This window comes from Cannabis sativa, chromosome 3, assembly GCF_029168945.1.
Source record: "Cannabis sativa cultivar Pink pepper isolate KNU-18-1 chromosome 3, ASM2916894v1, whole genome shotgun sequence".
Taxonomy (NCBI): domain Eukaryota; kingdom Viridiplantae; phylum Streptophyta; class Magnoliopsida; order Rosales; family Cannabaceae; genus Cannabis; species Cannabis sativa.
The window spans coordinates 8,101,903-8,118,130 of record NC_083603.1 but is presented as its reverse complement, the minus strand read 5'-3'; the positions used below and the strand labels follow the sequence as shown (position 1 = coordinate 8,118,130).

The 16,228-nt window shown below is 35.1% G+C and overlaps 1 long non-coding RNA gene across 1 annotated transcript; it reads left to right on the top strand.

The window, feature by feature from the left end:
* The first annotated feature begins 579 nt into the window (after positions 1-579).
* LOC133035600 (uncharacterized) lies at positions 580-11,414 on the top strand. The gene is made up of 2 exons (XR_009686741.1): positions 580-746; positions 10,799-11,414. It is a non-coding gene; the product is annotated as an uncharacterized LOC133035600 (long non-coding RNA).
* Positions 11,415-16,228: the final 4,814 nt, after the last annotated feature.

The following is a 16,228-nucleotide window of genomic DNA, read 5'->3' as shown; positions in this document are numbered from 1 at the left end:
TAGATAATTAAGTTTTGTAGATAAACTGTTATAAATTCCCTTTATATGATTTAGTTTTCCAAAGTTTCTCCCATGATCCTTAGCTATCCTTCCTATTTTGAAATCATAGACAGAACTAGCATTGTGGAATTACTATAGACAGAACTATGGATTTGAATACTTGAATCCTTACAATTGTGAATTTTTCATTTTAGATTTGTCATCTTTGTTATTTATCACATGATGTTGTGAACAATTCTAATCAAACATTTCATTTGTCATGAATAGAGATTTAAGATTTCAAGTCATTTATTGTGTATTTGCTGTGTCAATTTTAATATATAGTTTCTTTACTAGCTCCCTTTGGCTACTGCATTCTGTACCAAAGTTTTTCCCACTTGACATGCATCTGCTACTTTTAAAAAATAGTTATGTCTCCCAACTCAAAGGTACATTTGTTTCTTTGTCCACTGTTTGAATTTTTAGTGATAATAGTTTCAATTTATAAGTTGATATATATATATATATATCTATATATATTTCCTGCATCTGCTAATAAAGCTAAAATTTTATTTAACTTCTGCACTTTCCACACCTCTTTCAAGTTCTAACATCAAAATCACAATCTTGCTCATCATGTCACCGGAAAATTTTTGCAACATCCATATGTTTATGGAGTGTTTGTGTTTGAAGCCATGGCGACTTACGTTGGGCAAGTTTCTGTGCTATCCATCATTGCTCTTTTCGGTGCAGCCACCCCTGCTATAGTAATTTTCTAAGACTTGAATCTCCTACCTATGTTCCATACTTGAACATTTAGTTGGTTTTGCTATTTTTGCTGGTTTATGTGTTAGAATTAGTAAGGAACTAAGGATATAGACTGAGAATGCTAACATCATCTTTCAAAATTTATTGTGGTAACATACTGAAGAAGAGGGGTAACTCAAACTGTAACGCCCTAAATAATTAGGCACGCTACCCAAAATACTTATGAAGCCCTAATCCCCTAACCGGGATTACTAATTAAAATATCGCAGAATTTAAACTTTTATATTAAACAGACTGAAAATAAACTTGTAATATATTTAAACTTTTCAAAATAGTTGGGATCCCAAAAAAACATTTACAAACTTATTACAAGTTCTTTCTTACTAGCCGACCTAAGCGGCAAAACAGAATACAAAAGTCAACACTGTTAGACCCATAACCCGCTTGGTCTGAAGTGGCATGAACATGTACATTCTTCGCCCTGCTCCTGAAACTCATGGCTGATCAGCTAATGCCTTACCCTTTCCTGCACAGTAGAGCACCCGTGAGCCAAGCCCAGCAAGACAGTATAAATCATAACAAATATATTATACTCATTCACATATGTCTGTATAGCACAGACCTGATCATTATTTCATCATGCCCATTTATGTCTACGTGGCGTAGACCTATGTGTTGCGCTCACACATCTAATTAAATCTACGTGACGTAGACCCACGTGTTACTCTCACACGTCTAAATACATTAAGGCCTTAGAAGCGGTTCATCTCGGTTATGAGTACCGAGTCCAACCTGATTATGCCTTGAGCACATAATCCTTAAATCTCATTTCAATTAACATGGCATGGCATTTATACACATATATCACTAGGGTAATAACCCTAGGCTATTAGACCGTTCCTATTAGGGTAATAACCCTAATCCCGGTTACTTAACATTCATGCATATCATTCTCAACATAAGCGCCACTGCGCATACTCTACGTGCTAATCACTGTCTTACCTGTTGTCCTGTAATAGTAGAGATTCCAAATCCCCGGTGCTCCCGACTGTGTGCGGTAATCCTAGTCACACACAATCCGGGATTTTCACAAATAGGGTTAACCCCTGATTTCACATTCATAAAATAAATTCATGGCATTTCAAATACAGATAATCACATAGAGCTCGAAAAGAGCTTTCCAACGGTATAAAGAACGTCCCAAACGGAGTCCCGAGTCAAAAGTTATGGCCAAAACAAATTTCAGCATTTCCCGATGAACTCCAACCGGAATTCCGGATGAACCAACCGGAATTCCGGTTGTCTGGGAGCGAGAACACGAAATTTCTCAATCTTTAAACCCCCAAAACTCACTCAAATCATCCCCAAACATTCCCAAACTTTCCAGAGCATCAATATATGTCATAATAAACATATTCCACAACTTAAACCCAACAATTGCACTAAAAATCAAAAAGTGCCATTAAAGCACCAAGCTTGAGTTCCATGAACTCAAGCTTGCTTTTCACAACCAAATTCTCAATCAATCCACTTATAGAAGCTAGCAAATATTTTAGGGTCTTAAACACATACTTATGCATCAAAATTCAACAATAAACCCCCAAAAATCAGATTACCAATTCAAGAAAATCAAAGCTCCAACTTGAGCTTACTTCCATGAAAATCCTATCTTGAATTCTTATAAAATTAAGCCAAGAACTCATCCTTCACACAACCAATTTTTAGGTCTCAATAACAGAATAAACACACAAGTATAATCCTTAAAATTTCTATCCAAACCTAATCCAAATAAACTCAAAAGATTGAAGCTCCAAGCATGCTCAAAACAACCCCACAACATCAACATGCATCTCAAATTCATAAGCACAACCTACATCATATTTCATGCTCTTTCAAGACTTAAACTCAAAAATTAAACAAAGATTCAAGCCAAAGAAAGTTACCTTAAACTCAATTTAAAGCCAAGCTCAATCAATCCTCAAATACTAAGCTTCAAACCAAGCAAATCTTCACAAAATCAAGTTTGAAATTTAAAGAGGGTTGAGAGATAGAGGGGTTCGGGTATGAGGGAGGAAAAACCAGAATTTTCTATTCATTTTCCTCAAAATTCCATCTTTTATTAATTGTAGAGAAATAAAGGTCAAAAGACCATTTTGCCCTCATGGCTTAAATTCACACATACACCCTCACAAGGGTAATTTTGCCATTTCATGCATACATAATTCAAAATTAATTTCATATTATCATTCATCAAATAAAATGCCAAATTATCAATCCAATTTACATTTCGGGCCCGAACCCGGTTCTACCGAAATTCCGATTGTGACTATACCGCGCTAACTCCGTCGTAACACACACCGAAAAGACAACACGGGTATACTATATAATAATATAGTTCCATTAAGCACGTAATCAAATTAATTTCATAATTTTACCCTTATCGGGTCATAATTACTAAAATGCCCACCGGCTCACCAACGGGGTCTTAACATAATAAAATTCATATAATTTCACATATATTAAATTATATAATAATATAATTTCCTCAATTATACATATTTATCTAGTTAGGGTTTTGCTAATCCATTTCTTAATTCCGGGTATTACAATTACCCCCTCCTTATAGAAATTTCGTCCCGAAATTTACCTGAACAACTCCGGATATTTCTGCTGCATATCCGTCTCGAGTTCCCAAGTTGCCTCTTCTACTTTACTGTTCCTCCACAGTACTTTCACCAGTGCCACCGTCTTGCTTCTCAAGACTTTTTCTCTTCTATCAAGTATTTGCACTGGTTGTTCCTCGTATGACAAGTCCGGCTGAAGTTCCAATGCTTCATAACTCAGAACATGGGACGAGTCTGAGACATATTTCCGAAGCATTGAAACATGAAACACATCATGTACAGCTGCCAGCGCTGGGGGCATAGCCAACCTGTACGCTACTTGCCCTATCCTCTCAAGGATTTCAAAAGGTCCAATGAACCTCGGGCTAAGCTTTCCTTTCTTCCCAAAGCGTTTTATGCCTTTCATCGGAGATATTCGGAGAAATACCATGTCCCCGACTTGAAAATCAATATCTCGACGCTTTGGATCGGCATAACTCTTTTGCCTACTCTGAGCCGCGAGCATTCGCGCTCTAATCTTATCAACTGCCTCACTTGTTTTCTGAACAGCTTCGGGACCCAGGAACTTTCTTTCACCCACTTCATCCCAGTGAATGGGCGATCTACATTTTCTTCCATACAAAAGTTCATAAGGAGCCATCCCGATTGTTGCCTGATAGCTGTTATTATAAGAAAACTCGATCAGGGGAAGGTACTTTACCCATGATCCCTCAAAGTCAAGCACACATGCCCGTAGCATGTCCTCTAAAATCTGAATGGTCCTCTCAGATTGCCCATCCGTCTGAGGATGAAAAGCTGTGCTGAACTTTAATTGAGTTCCCATAGCTCGATGCAGACTCTCCCAGAATCTCGATGTAAACTTCGGATCTCTATCCGACACAATGGACTTTGGGACACCGTGCAGACGAACAATTTCTCTAACATATAATTCAGCATACTGATCAATGGAGAAATTCGTCCGAACAGGTAAAAAGTGAGCAGACTTTGTAAACCTGTCCACTATGACCCACACAGAGTCAAATTTTCCCGTGGTTCTAGGCATACCTACCACGAAGTCCATAGCTATATCTTCCCATTTCCATTCTGGTATTTTCAGTGGTTGCAGCAACCCTGCAGGTCGCTGGTGCTCAGCTTTCACTTGCTGACACGTAAGGCACTTTGCAACATACTCAGCGATGTCGTTTTTCATGCCTGGCCACCAGAACATGGCTTTCAGGTCTTGGTACATCTTTGTCGACCCTGGATGAACTGAATAAGGAGTCGTGTGAGACTCATCCATGATCTCTTTCTTGATGTTTTCATTCATAGGCACACAAACTCGACTTCCAAATCTCAACATTCCCGTTTCATCTACTGAGAAATCACTAGCCTTCCCAGCCAAAACCCTAGCTCGGGTTTTTATCAACTCTGAATCTTGCTTTTGTGCTTCTTTAATTCTCTCTAAAAGGGTGGATTGTAGGGTAATATTAGCCAATTGCCCCACAACCAACTCAATCTGAGCTCGAGTCATCTCATTTGCTAGCTGCTGGGAGATTTGCTTCACCGTATTTAACTGACTCTGACCCTTTCTACTTAAGGCATCAGCAACCACGTTGGCCTTACCAGGGTGATAAAGGATCTCACAATCATAATCCTTCACCAACTCTAGCCAACGCCTCTGTCTCATATTCAAGTCCTTCTGGGTGAAGAAGTATTTCAGACTTTTATGATCAGTGTATATCTCACACTTCTCGCCATAAAGGTAATGCCGCCAAATCTTTAGCGAAAATACCACTGCTGCGAGTTCAAGATCGTGAGTAGGGTGTCTCTGCTCGTACTCTTTTAACTGCCGAGAAGCATAAGCTATTACCCTCCCAGCCTGCATAAGCACACAGCCGAGACCCTGTCTCGAGGCATCATAATATACCACAAACGTTTCCTTATCAGAAGGAAGAGTTAGTACGGAGCGGTAATCAAGCGTTGCTTTAACTCCAGAAACTTTTCTCACACCGATCGGTCCAAACAAACTTCGGTTCTTTCGGGTCGGCTCCGTTAAGGGTACGGCAATCTTTGAAAAACCCTCAACGAACCGACGATAATAACCAGCCAAACCCGAAAACTTCGACCTCTCGTAGCCGACTTCGCATCGGCCAATCCCGAACAGCTTCAATTTTGGCTGGATCCACCATGATCCCATCTTTATCCACTATGTGCCCCGAAAATGAGACACGAGATAACCATAATTCACACTTTTTGAACTTAGCATAAAGCTTGTGATCCCATAAGCTTTGCAAAACTTCTCTGAGATGCAACTCATGCTCTTCTAATGTCTCAGAGTACACCAAAATGTCGTCAATAAACACAATCACGAACCTATCCAGGTAATCCTTAAACACCCGGTTCATCAAATCCATGAATGCCGCCGGGGCATTAGTGAATCCAAAAGACATCACAAGAAATTCATAGTGTCCATACCGAGTACGGAACGCAGTTTTTGGGATATCTTCCTCTCGAATTCTCAGCTGATGATAGCCTGAGCGAAGATCAATCTTGGAAAAGACCGTCTTCCCCTTCAGTTGATCAAACAGATCATCAATTCGAGGTAAAGGATACTTATTCTTAATGGTAAGCTTGTTCAACTCCCGGTAATCAATACACATTCGCAAGGTTCCGTCTTTCTTCTTCACAAACAAAACCGGAGCACCCCAAGGTGAGTAGCTCGGTCTGATAAATCCCAGATTCAGTAACTCTTGCAATTGTATCTTCAATTCCTTCAACTCAGCTGGAGCCATTCGGTACGGTGCCTTAGACACTGGATCCACTCCCGGAGCCAATTCAATAACAAATTCAATTTCCCGAACAGGTGGCAATCCCGACAAATCTTCTGGAAAGACATCAAGGAACTCACATACCAATCTCGTATTCTCAGGCCCCGATGTCACAGGTTGGCTAGTGTCCACTGTAGTAACTATGAACCCTAGACAACCTCTACCCATCAGGTCTTTAGCTTTCAACAGTGATATTCTCGGTATGCGTGCCCCTTGAACTTTACCCACGAACACCGCTGGGTTAGCACCGTCGGGCTCAAACACCACCATCTTCCGTTTGCAGTCAATCATCGCTCCATATTTAGACAGAAAATCCATTCCCAGGATTATGTCAAAATCAGATAATTGCAGCTCAATTAGATTGGCGGTCAACTCACAACCGTCAATCCAAAAAGACAAGGACTGAATCCACCTTGTGGATATTATCAGGTCTCCCGAGGGTAACAGGGTTCCAAACCCCGAAACATAAATATCACATGGCTTATGTAAACTTTCTATCACTCTACTCGATACATATGAATGAGTAGCTCCCGAATCAAATAACACAGTATAAGCACAACCATTAATAGATAACTGACCTGTCACAACTGACGGACTAGCATCAGCATCTGCCTGAGTTATAGTGAAAAGTCGCCCCGGGCTCTGAGCAACATTCTTCTTAGGCTCTTCTCTCTTGGCTTGGGGACAGTCTCTGATAAAGTGGCCCACCATGCCACACTGGAAACATGCCTTGGCTCGGCACTCACCAGGATGATGCTTCTTGCATTTAGGACATTCTAGATATGATCGGAATGAGGACCCGCGACCCTGACGGCCACCTCTGTTTCCCCGAAACTTTCTATTTCCCCCTGAAGCTCCGGAAGCCTCAGCCTTCCGTTTGTGCTCAGGGTTGCCACTGTCGGTCCCCTTACTGACATTACCACTAGTAGGAGGGTTTGATGCCATGGCGGCATCCTTTGCAGCCTGCTCCTTCATTACTTGTTGCTCGGCCTCCTCAGCAATTAAGGCCAAGTCTACCACTCTCTTATACAGAGTGTCATGTGATGTGGTAATCTTCAAGTCCCGACTAATTGTAGCATTTAGTCCTCGAACATATTTCTGCTTTCTGGTAAAATCTGTAGGCACCAGATCACCAGCAAATTTAGATAACCGATCGAATTCCAGAGTATATTCAGCCACAGACATTTTCCCCTGAGTCAACTTCACAAAATCTTCTTGGTGTGAAGTCCTCACTGCAACGTTATAAAACTTTTCTTCAAAAAGTTTCTTGAACTCTTCCCATGTCATCACACTGACATCTCGAGTCTGATTCACTATATCCCACCATACGCGGGCATGATCTTGAAACATAAAGGCCGCACAATTCACCCTCTCAGTTCCCGTCACCCCCATATTATCGAGGATACGGGTAACAGTGCTCATCCATTGATCGGCCTTAATAATATCAATGCCTCCCAGAAAAGCCGGAGGTTGCAGCTTCACAAACCGCTCGAACACAGAGTCCCGGTGCGGCATAATATACCCTTGGTTACCCACCACTGGCACAGGAGCTGGTGGTAACCCTTGATTTCGGGGCAGCTTGTTGCCTTAAACGTTGCAACTCTTCCTCTTGACGAAGTATGACACTTCGCATTTCATGAAACATCCGCTGCCGATCGGCGGGAGGATTAGCATTAACGGCCCCCGCATTATCCCCGGATTTTGCGGAGGTGGAGGCAAGGTCTTGGTGGATCGGTTTGGTAACCCCGGCTCTACTTGCTCGCCCCGTGGTCTAGATGATTGCGGAGGGTCCATTACTAGTACCCCCGTAATCAACAACCCCGCCGAGTTAAGCACCAATACCACACTTACGCACTTATTGCCTTAAACCCTAACTCATCTATTTACCTCATACATATTTACATAAACAAATAGCATTTATAGCATGGCATCACATAACACATACATACTCTAGATGCTTGCATACTGCCTAAAATGGAAAGCGGTAAACAAATGATCACACATACAGTCAAGTATTTACTCTCAATACTTACTGCACCATGAGTCGAGCCTATCTGACGACGAATGTACATGTTCGGCCGGTCTACAGGAAGTTTAAAAACCTTGGCGCTCTGATACCAAATTGTAACGCCCTAAATAATTAGGCACGCTACCCAAAATACTTATGAAGCCCTAATCCCCTAACCGGGATTACTAATTAAAATATCGCAGAATTTAAACTTTTATATTAAACAGACTGAAAATAAACTTGTAATATATTTAAACTTTTCAAAATAGTTGGGATCCCAAAAAACATTTACAAACTTATTACAAGTTCTTTCTTACTAGCCGACCTAAGCGGCAAAACAGAATACAAAAGTCAACACTGTTAGACCCATAACCCGCTTGGTCTGAAGTGGCATGAACATGTACATTCTTCGCCCTGCTCCTGAAACTCATGGCTGATCAGCTAATGCCTTACCCTTTCCTGCACAAGAGAGCACCCGTGAGCCAAGCCCAAGAAGACAGTATAAATCATAACAAATATATTATACTCATTCACATATGTCTGTATAGCACAGACCTGATCATTATTTCATCATGCCCATTTATGTCTACGTGGCGTAGACCTATGTGTTGCGCTCACACATCTAATTAAATCTACGTGACGTAGACCCACGTGTTACTCTCACACGTCTAAATACATTAAGGCCTTAGAAGCGGTTCATCTCGGTTATGAGTACCGAGTCCAACCTGATTATGCCTTGAGCACATAATCCTTAAATCTCATTTCAATTAACATGGCATGGCATTTATACACATATATCACTAGGGTAATAACCCTAGGCTATTAGACCGTTCCTATTAGGGTAATAACCCTAATCCCGGTTACTTAACATTCATGCATATCATTCTCAACATAAGCGCCACTGCGCATACTCTACGTGCTAATCAACTGTCTTACCCGTTGTCCCGTAATAGTAGAGATTCCAAATCCCCGGTGCTCCCGACTGTGTGCCGTAATCCTAGTCACACACAATCCGGATTTTCACAAATAGGGTTAACCCCTGATTTCACATTCATAAAATAAATTCATGGCATTTCAAATACAGATAATCACATAGAGCTCGAAAAGAGCTTTCCAACGGTATAAAGAACGTCCCAAACGGAGTCCCGAGTCAAAAGTTATGGCCAAAACAAATTTCAGCATTTCCCGATGAACTCCAACCGGAATTCCGGATGAACCAACCGGAATTCCGGTTGTCTGGGCAGAGAACACGAAATTTCTCAATCTTTAAACCCCCAAAACTCACTCAAATCATCCCCAAACATTCCCAAACTTTCCAGAGCATCAATATATGTCATAATAAACATATTCCACAACTTAAACCCAACAATTGCACTAAAAATCAAAAAGTGCCATTAAAGCACCAAGCTTGAGTTCCATGAACTCAAGCTTGCTTTTCACAACCAAATTCTCAATCAATCCACTTACAGAAGCTAGCAAATATTTTAGGGTCTTAAACACATACTTATGCATCAAAATTCAACAATAAACCCCCAAAAATCAGATTACCAATTCAAGAAAATCAAAGCTCCAACTTGAGCTTACTTCCATGAAAATCCTATCTTGAATTCTTATAAAATTAAGCCAAGAACTCATCCTTCACACAACCAATTTTTAGGTCTCAATAACAGAATAAACACACAAGTATAATCCTTAAAATTTCTATCCAAACCTAATCCAAATAAACTCAAAAGATTGAAGCTCCAAGCATGCTCAAAACAACCCCACAACATCAACATGCATCTCAAATTCATAAGCACAACCTACATCATATTTCATGCTCTTTCAAGACTTAAACTCAAAAATTAAACAAAGATTCAAGCCAAAGAAAGTTACCTTAAACTCAATTTAAAGCCAAGCTCAATCAATCCTCAAATACTAAGCTTCAAACCAAGCAAATCTTCACAAAATCAAGTTTGAAATTTAAAGAGGGTTGAGAGATAGAGGGGTTCGGGTATGAGGGAGGAAAAACCAGAATTTTCTATTCATTTTCCTCAAAATTCCATCTTTTATTAATTGTAGAGAAATAAAGGTCAAAAGACCATTTTGCCCTCATGGCTTAAATTCACACATACACCCTCACAAGGGTAATTTTGCCATTTCATGCATACATAATTCAAAATTAATTTCATATTATCATTCATCAAATAAAATGCCAAATTATCAATCCAATTTACATTTCGGGCCCGAACCCGGTTCGGCCCGAAATTCCCGGTTGTGACTATACCGCGCTAACCTGTCAGAACACACCTGAAAAGACAACACAGGTATACTATATAATAATATAGTTCCATTAAGCACGTAATCAAATTAATTTCATAATTTTACCCTTCTCGGGTCATAATTACTAAAATGCCCCTGGCTCACCAACGGGGTCTTAACATAATAAAATTCATATAATTTCACATATATTAAATTATATAATAATATAATTTCCTCAATTATACATAATTATCTAGTTAGGGTTTTGCTAATCCATTTCTTAATTCCGGGTATTACACAAACGATCAGACTTTATGGTTTGCTCTCACAAATTTATTGATTGATATGCCATTCCATGCTTGATTTTGTAGATAACGACTGTTAGAAAAGCAGTAACTTTGTTGCTTTCATATGTGATATTTACAAAGCCAATGACTAACCAACATGGGGCAGGGCTTCTTCTTATATCTATGGGAATCATAGTTAAGATGGTCCCAGAAAACCAAATCCCAAGTTGGAGTTCAGTCCTTGGTATATGGATATGTATCCTTCAAATCAAAGAATAGTGACTGAGGCAGCTCTAATCTCTGTTCAAGGAAAGGTACTAGCGTTGTTCATCATGTTTATATCATCTTATTATTTGTGACTATAAGCATGGACCTATTCTGCATCCAAATTTCATAAAGACATTTTAAATTAGAGATTCTCTGTTTAGAATTTTGTTTTGAATGGTGTGTTTTCTATTTTCTATAGTGGCTAATTGAATGAATTAATAGTGACTGATTGCTCAAATTTTGTTGCAAAAAGTGTCAAGAAAGCTAGGAGCTTGGCAGCTTTAGTTTTAGTAGGAGATACATGTGTTGTATCAATTTATGTTAGTTTCTTTCACAATTTTTTGTTCATATACTACCATGGTTGTAAGTTTGTAATTGTACTCTTTATTACTCTGAATAAAACTATATTTATTGTTATAATTATTTTCTTAAATCATAAAAAAAAGTATTATTGAAAATCATTGTGAAAGCTATAGTAATAATGATATTTTAATCTTATGAACATGATAACATAATACAAAAAAAAAAGTGTTATGTAATATATTCAATAGTGCTTACAATTTAAGTGACAAAAAGTATTATAAATATTAAAATAATAATGATATTTTAAGCTTATGAAAATAATAGAATAATACATAATATATATTAAGTAGAACAAATTTAGTTATGAGTTGTTCCTCCAAATTTTCTATAACTAAATATTAAGTATTATTTAGTTATGACTTATATATACCCAAATTTATTTGAATAACCAATTATAATAGCACAAATATTATTTTAATAAAACAAATCATTTGATGGTCATACTTTCACGTACAATCTAAATAAGAAAAAATAAAAAAAACGTAAACTTTACCTAAAACTAATATTTACGTAGGGAAATTTACATATATACTGTTTTTGGACCAAAACTTTACAAAAATACTGGGACACGGCAAAAACAACTTTTTTACTGCTCCAGCCCATTTTCTTTACTTTTGTACTGCCCAAGCCCAACAACTTAACATTTATACTGTGAACAGTAAAAAACACGGGAAAACGACCTGCTTCGTGTGTGGGGAGTCGCCGGAGTCGGACATCACCAAGAAAAAACCATTAAATCCGGCGAAGAGTTTTTGGTAAAAGGAAGCAGAATTGAAGAACAAGAACTACAGAACACTGTCCCCCCCAAAATAACAGAGGTAAACACAACAAAACCCAAAAATTAATTTAATTCTTAAGAAACCAAAAAAAAAAAAAAACAACCCCAGATTTAGATCTGAAGTTTAAAAAAAAAAAACGAAAACACAAATGTGATATTCTTTAATTTATTATGCAAAAAGATAAATGAGGGTTGTTCTATTGTTAATTTGACGTTTGTAACACAAAATGATTCGAAAAAAAATAGTTGATAAATTACTACAATTATTCATACAAAAAATTAGGATTGTTCTAATGTTGTTTTGCGGTTAGTAATACAAAAACATTCCTACATATATGTATCAGACAAATAAAAACAACAACAGAACAACAGTGGAAAAACAAAAGAAAACTACACATACGTTTTGAGAATGAGATATTGAAGAATTTAAATTTCTGAAATACAAAGGGAATACAGTTTTTATTTGAAAACATTGATTACATTGGGATTTGATGATACTTTAGACTTTTTTTTTCTTTTATACTCTAAACACCGAAAATGAGAAACAAGGTCTCCATCTTCTACACTCACATACAGAACCACCACAACAACACCAGAACAACCGAAAAACAACCATTAAATCCGGTGAGATGAAACAAAAACATTAAAACTATTAATATTAGGACTATCATGGTTTTTCTAGTGTTGTTTTTGGGTTGTTCTACTATTGTTTCGTATGTTTAACAATTGTAGGTTTTTAATTACACATGTTAAACCAACCACTGAATATTTGTTTGAGGTAACCAGAATGAAAGAATCATGGACAGTAATAGTCTTACCTTCCATTAAAGTGGTGAAATCTAGAAGACCAAAAAAAAAAAAAAGAGGACAAAAGCTGGCTGGAAAAAAAACAACATAACAAATGCAGCAAATGTGGGAAACTGGGGCACAACAAGAGAACAGGAGAAGACATCAAAAATGAAAAGAATGAGAACAACTAAAAAACAACAGTGGAACAACAAAGGAAAACTGAACATATATTGCAGTATATGATACTAAAGAAAATAACTTACATACAAATTTTATTATTTCCCTATTGCTATTAAAAATAGAGCAGTACAATAATATTAAGAAAAATGTGATAAAAAAAATGACAGAAAACAACAGTAAAACAACATTAAAACAATAATAAAACAATAACAAAATAAGCCAAGAGCCATCAAACGATACAACACCACCACTCAAAAAAACAGAGCTAACTATAACCCCAAAAAAGGAAAAAAAAAACATAATTAGTAAAACAACAAAAACCCAGTAAAGTTTATATCGTTCTAGAAAAAATAAATAAAGAAAAAAGAGAATTTTTTTTTGCTTAGAAAGTTTGAGTTGTCTGTTGCTCTTCTTCTTCTTCCTTTGTATTGTTCTTCTTGAAGATATTCTCATGGGATAGACTCTCTTCACCAAGAGAGCCTCCACACTCCTAGCACACCCACAAAAACTTTCTCTCTCTCTCTCTATATATATATATTTATATATATATATATATATATTTTGCTTTTCTCTCTCAAAACCCAAGTAAAAAATGAATGAAATGAGCAAGCTTTGTAAGTTTTTGAAATAGTGAAGAATGGAAAGGGGTTTTATATAAAGTCCTTGGTTTATCTTAGACACTAATTTCAAGAATTTTTCTACAGACACAACCCACAAAAAGAGATAAATAGAGAAACACAATGGATATATAAACTTGGGAATAGAAATCACGTGGGGTAGGTTGTTCCCAATTTAAATTTTAGGAAAAAATAATTTGTCCCATCAATCAACTAAGAGTTATATATATATAAACACATATAAATTTTCAAAAATAAGATAATGTGAGTGAATTAGACTTAAATTTTAAATTTAAATAAAAAAAAATTAAAATCTGACATGAAAGTGACTAAAAATCATCAATCAACTTTTGCTTTTTTTTTTTTTTATATATATAAACATATATATTATTAAGCTAAATTGGCTTGCTCGAAATTAAAAAAAAAAAAAAAAAAAAAAAAAAACAGCACAGTAAAATTGTTATAAGTATCGCGTGACAGTAAAAAAGAAATAAAATGAGAAAAATCAGTATAGGATGTAAATTTCCCTATATATATATATATATGAGTGACTATTCAATGGTTACATTTTTATTGTAACCATATGGTTATATTTTTCTTTAACCTGTAATAGCAGGTTACTAATAGGTGACTTTACTTTTTTAGATTTAATTAATTATAATTAACTATTTTATTAAAATAATTAATTAAATAGACATTCCTTTTTTAGAATTATTTAATTATAATTAACTATTTTCTTAAAATAATTAATTAAATATTTAACAAGACCTCTTTTAGCAATTAATATTTATATTTAAATCCTTACTTGAATTATTTTAATAATTAAGCCATTTAATTATAATATTTACAATAAAATTTATTTTTTTTACAAAAATTAAACTTCTTTTGACACAAATTAAAATTCTCTTCTTATACTAAATTTTCAAATAATTAATTATTTTTAAATGATATTTAATTATTTTGTTACAATTATATGAACTAAGTATGAGGCCTCAAGCTAATCAATCGATAACAAGTGCAGCCATTTTTTTTCTAAAAAATCCTTCAACTTATTTTATTTTTTATTTTTTAAATATTTAAATAAAACAATTAAATAATTAAGTGTAATTATTTAAAATTAAGATTACAAGTATAATAAAATTTAAATTATAAAATTATATGTGTATAATTTTAAATTATAAAAAGTTTTGCTATAAAATTTTAAATAATTTAAGTATAACAAAATAAATTGCTAAAAGATCGTTATATAGTAATAAATTGTAAAAAATTAATTAATAATTATAATTAATTTAATTTTAAAATATAATTAATCTTAATTAAAGTTTTATAAGGAAATAAATGATTAGGTTACTTTCAGGTTACACGTTATTTATTATTTATTTTTATTTAATTTCCAAACTAATCACAACCATTTAATAATAATTCAATGGCTTAAAAAAATGTAACCATGATGGTTACAATAAAAATGTAACCATTGAAACCTCTTCCATATATATATATATATATATATATTTAACCCAAATCATGATGTCTTACACATACCTATTATACATACTAGCAAAATACTACGTGCGAGGCACGTATACTAAATTTATGCTAGTTTTTTTCTATGTTATTTGAAAGTGATACAATTAAAAATTAAAGAAAAAATATTATTAATTATTAGGTGAGATTATTATTATGTGTATCTAAATATTATATTTTATTATGTTGTCAATTAAAAGTGAATACCGAATGCAATATATTAGTGTTTAAGAAAGCTTGATGATTTAAATATGTTCTTAAGTTAATCCAAAAATAAATTAAAAATTGATGTTCCAATACTTAAAGAAACATTACTTAAATGGGTGTTAGATAAAAAGAAAATTAAAATTCAATCTCTAAATTATTAATAATTGAAAATAGCATTTGTCTAAAAATTGTAGATAAGAAAACTAATGATAGTCATTGGTGGATTTCAATCTTCATTTGCTTCGATAGAGACAATAGTGTAATTTTTGTATTTTGCACTTTTCATTCTAGCCGGGTCCGCATATATCTGGATTGTCTATTTTTTCGTTGATAAATTGAATATGGTAGTGTCGACAAAAAGTGAAAACCATGTTTAACAAAAAGGAATAGTATTCTATAACAAAATACTATTAAATTATTTTAAAATACTATATTTTATTAAAATAAAACTATATACGATTAAAATTTCATATTTATCTTTACTCAAAAAGAAAAAAAAAATTGATAAAAAAAAAGGAAAAAAAATGAAAAGTTTCTATTATTATCTCTACTGTCTTTCTAGATGTGAATAATGGTTTCTTCTTTCTTCCATATTCTTCTTTATTTTTTGTATATTGTGTTTGCAACATATATGTAAATTATTACGTAACTTTGAAAAACTTTGCTCTTGGAAACTAATGCATATGCCGAGCACTTAGAATCATTTATTAGCTGTAAACTTTGTTGGGTTTTTTTCGCCATTGATGCTTGGTTTTATGAATGATAAAAGTCACGTTTCTTTTTTTTTTA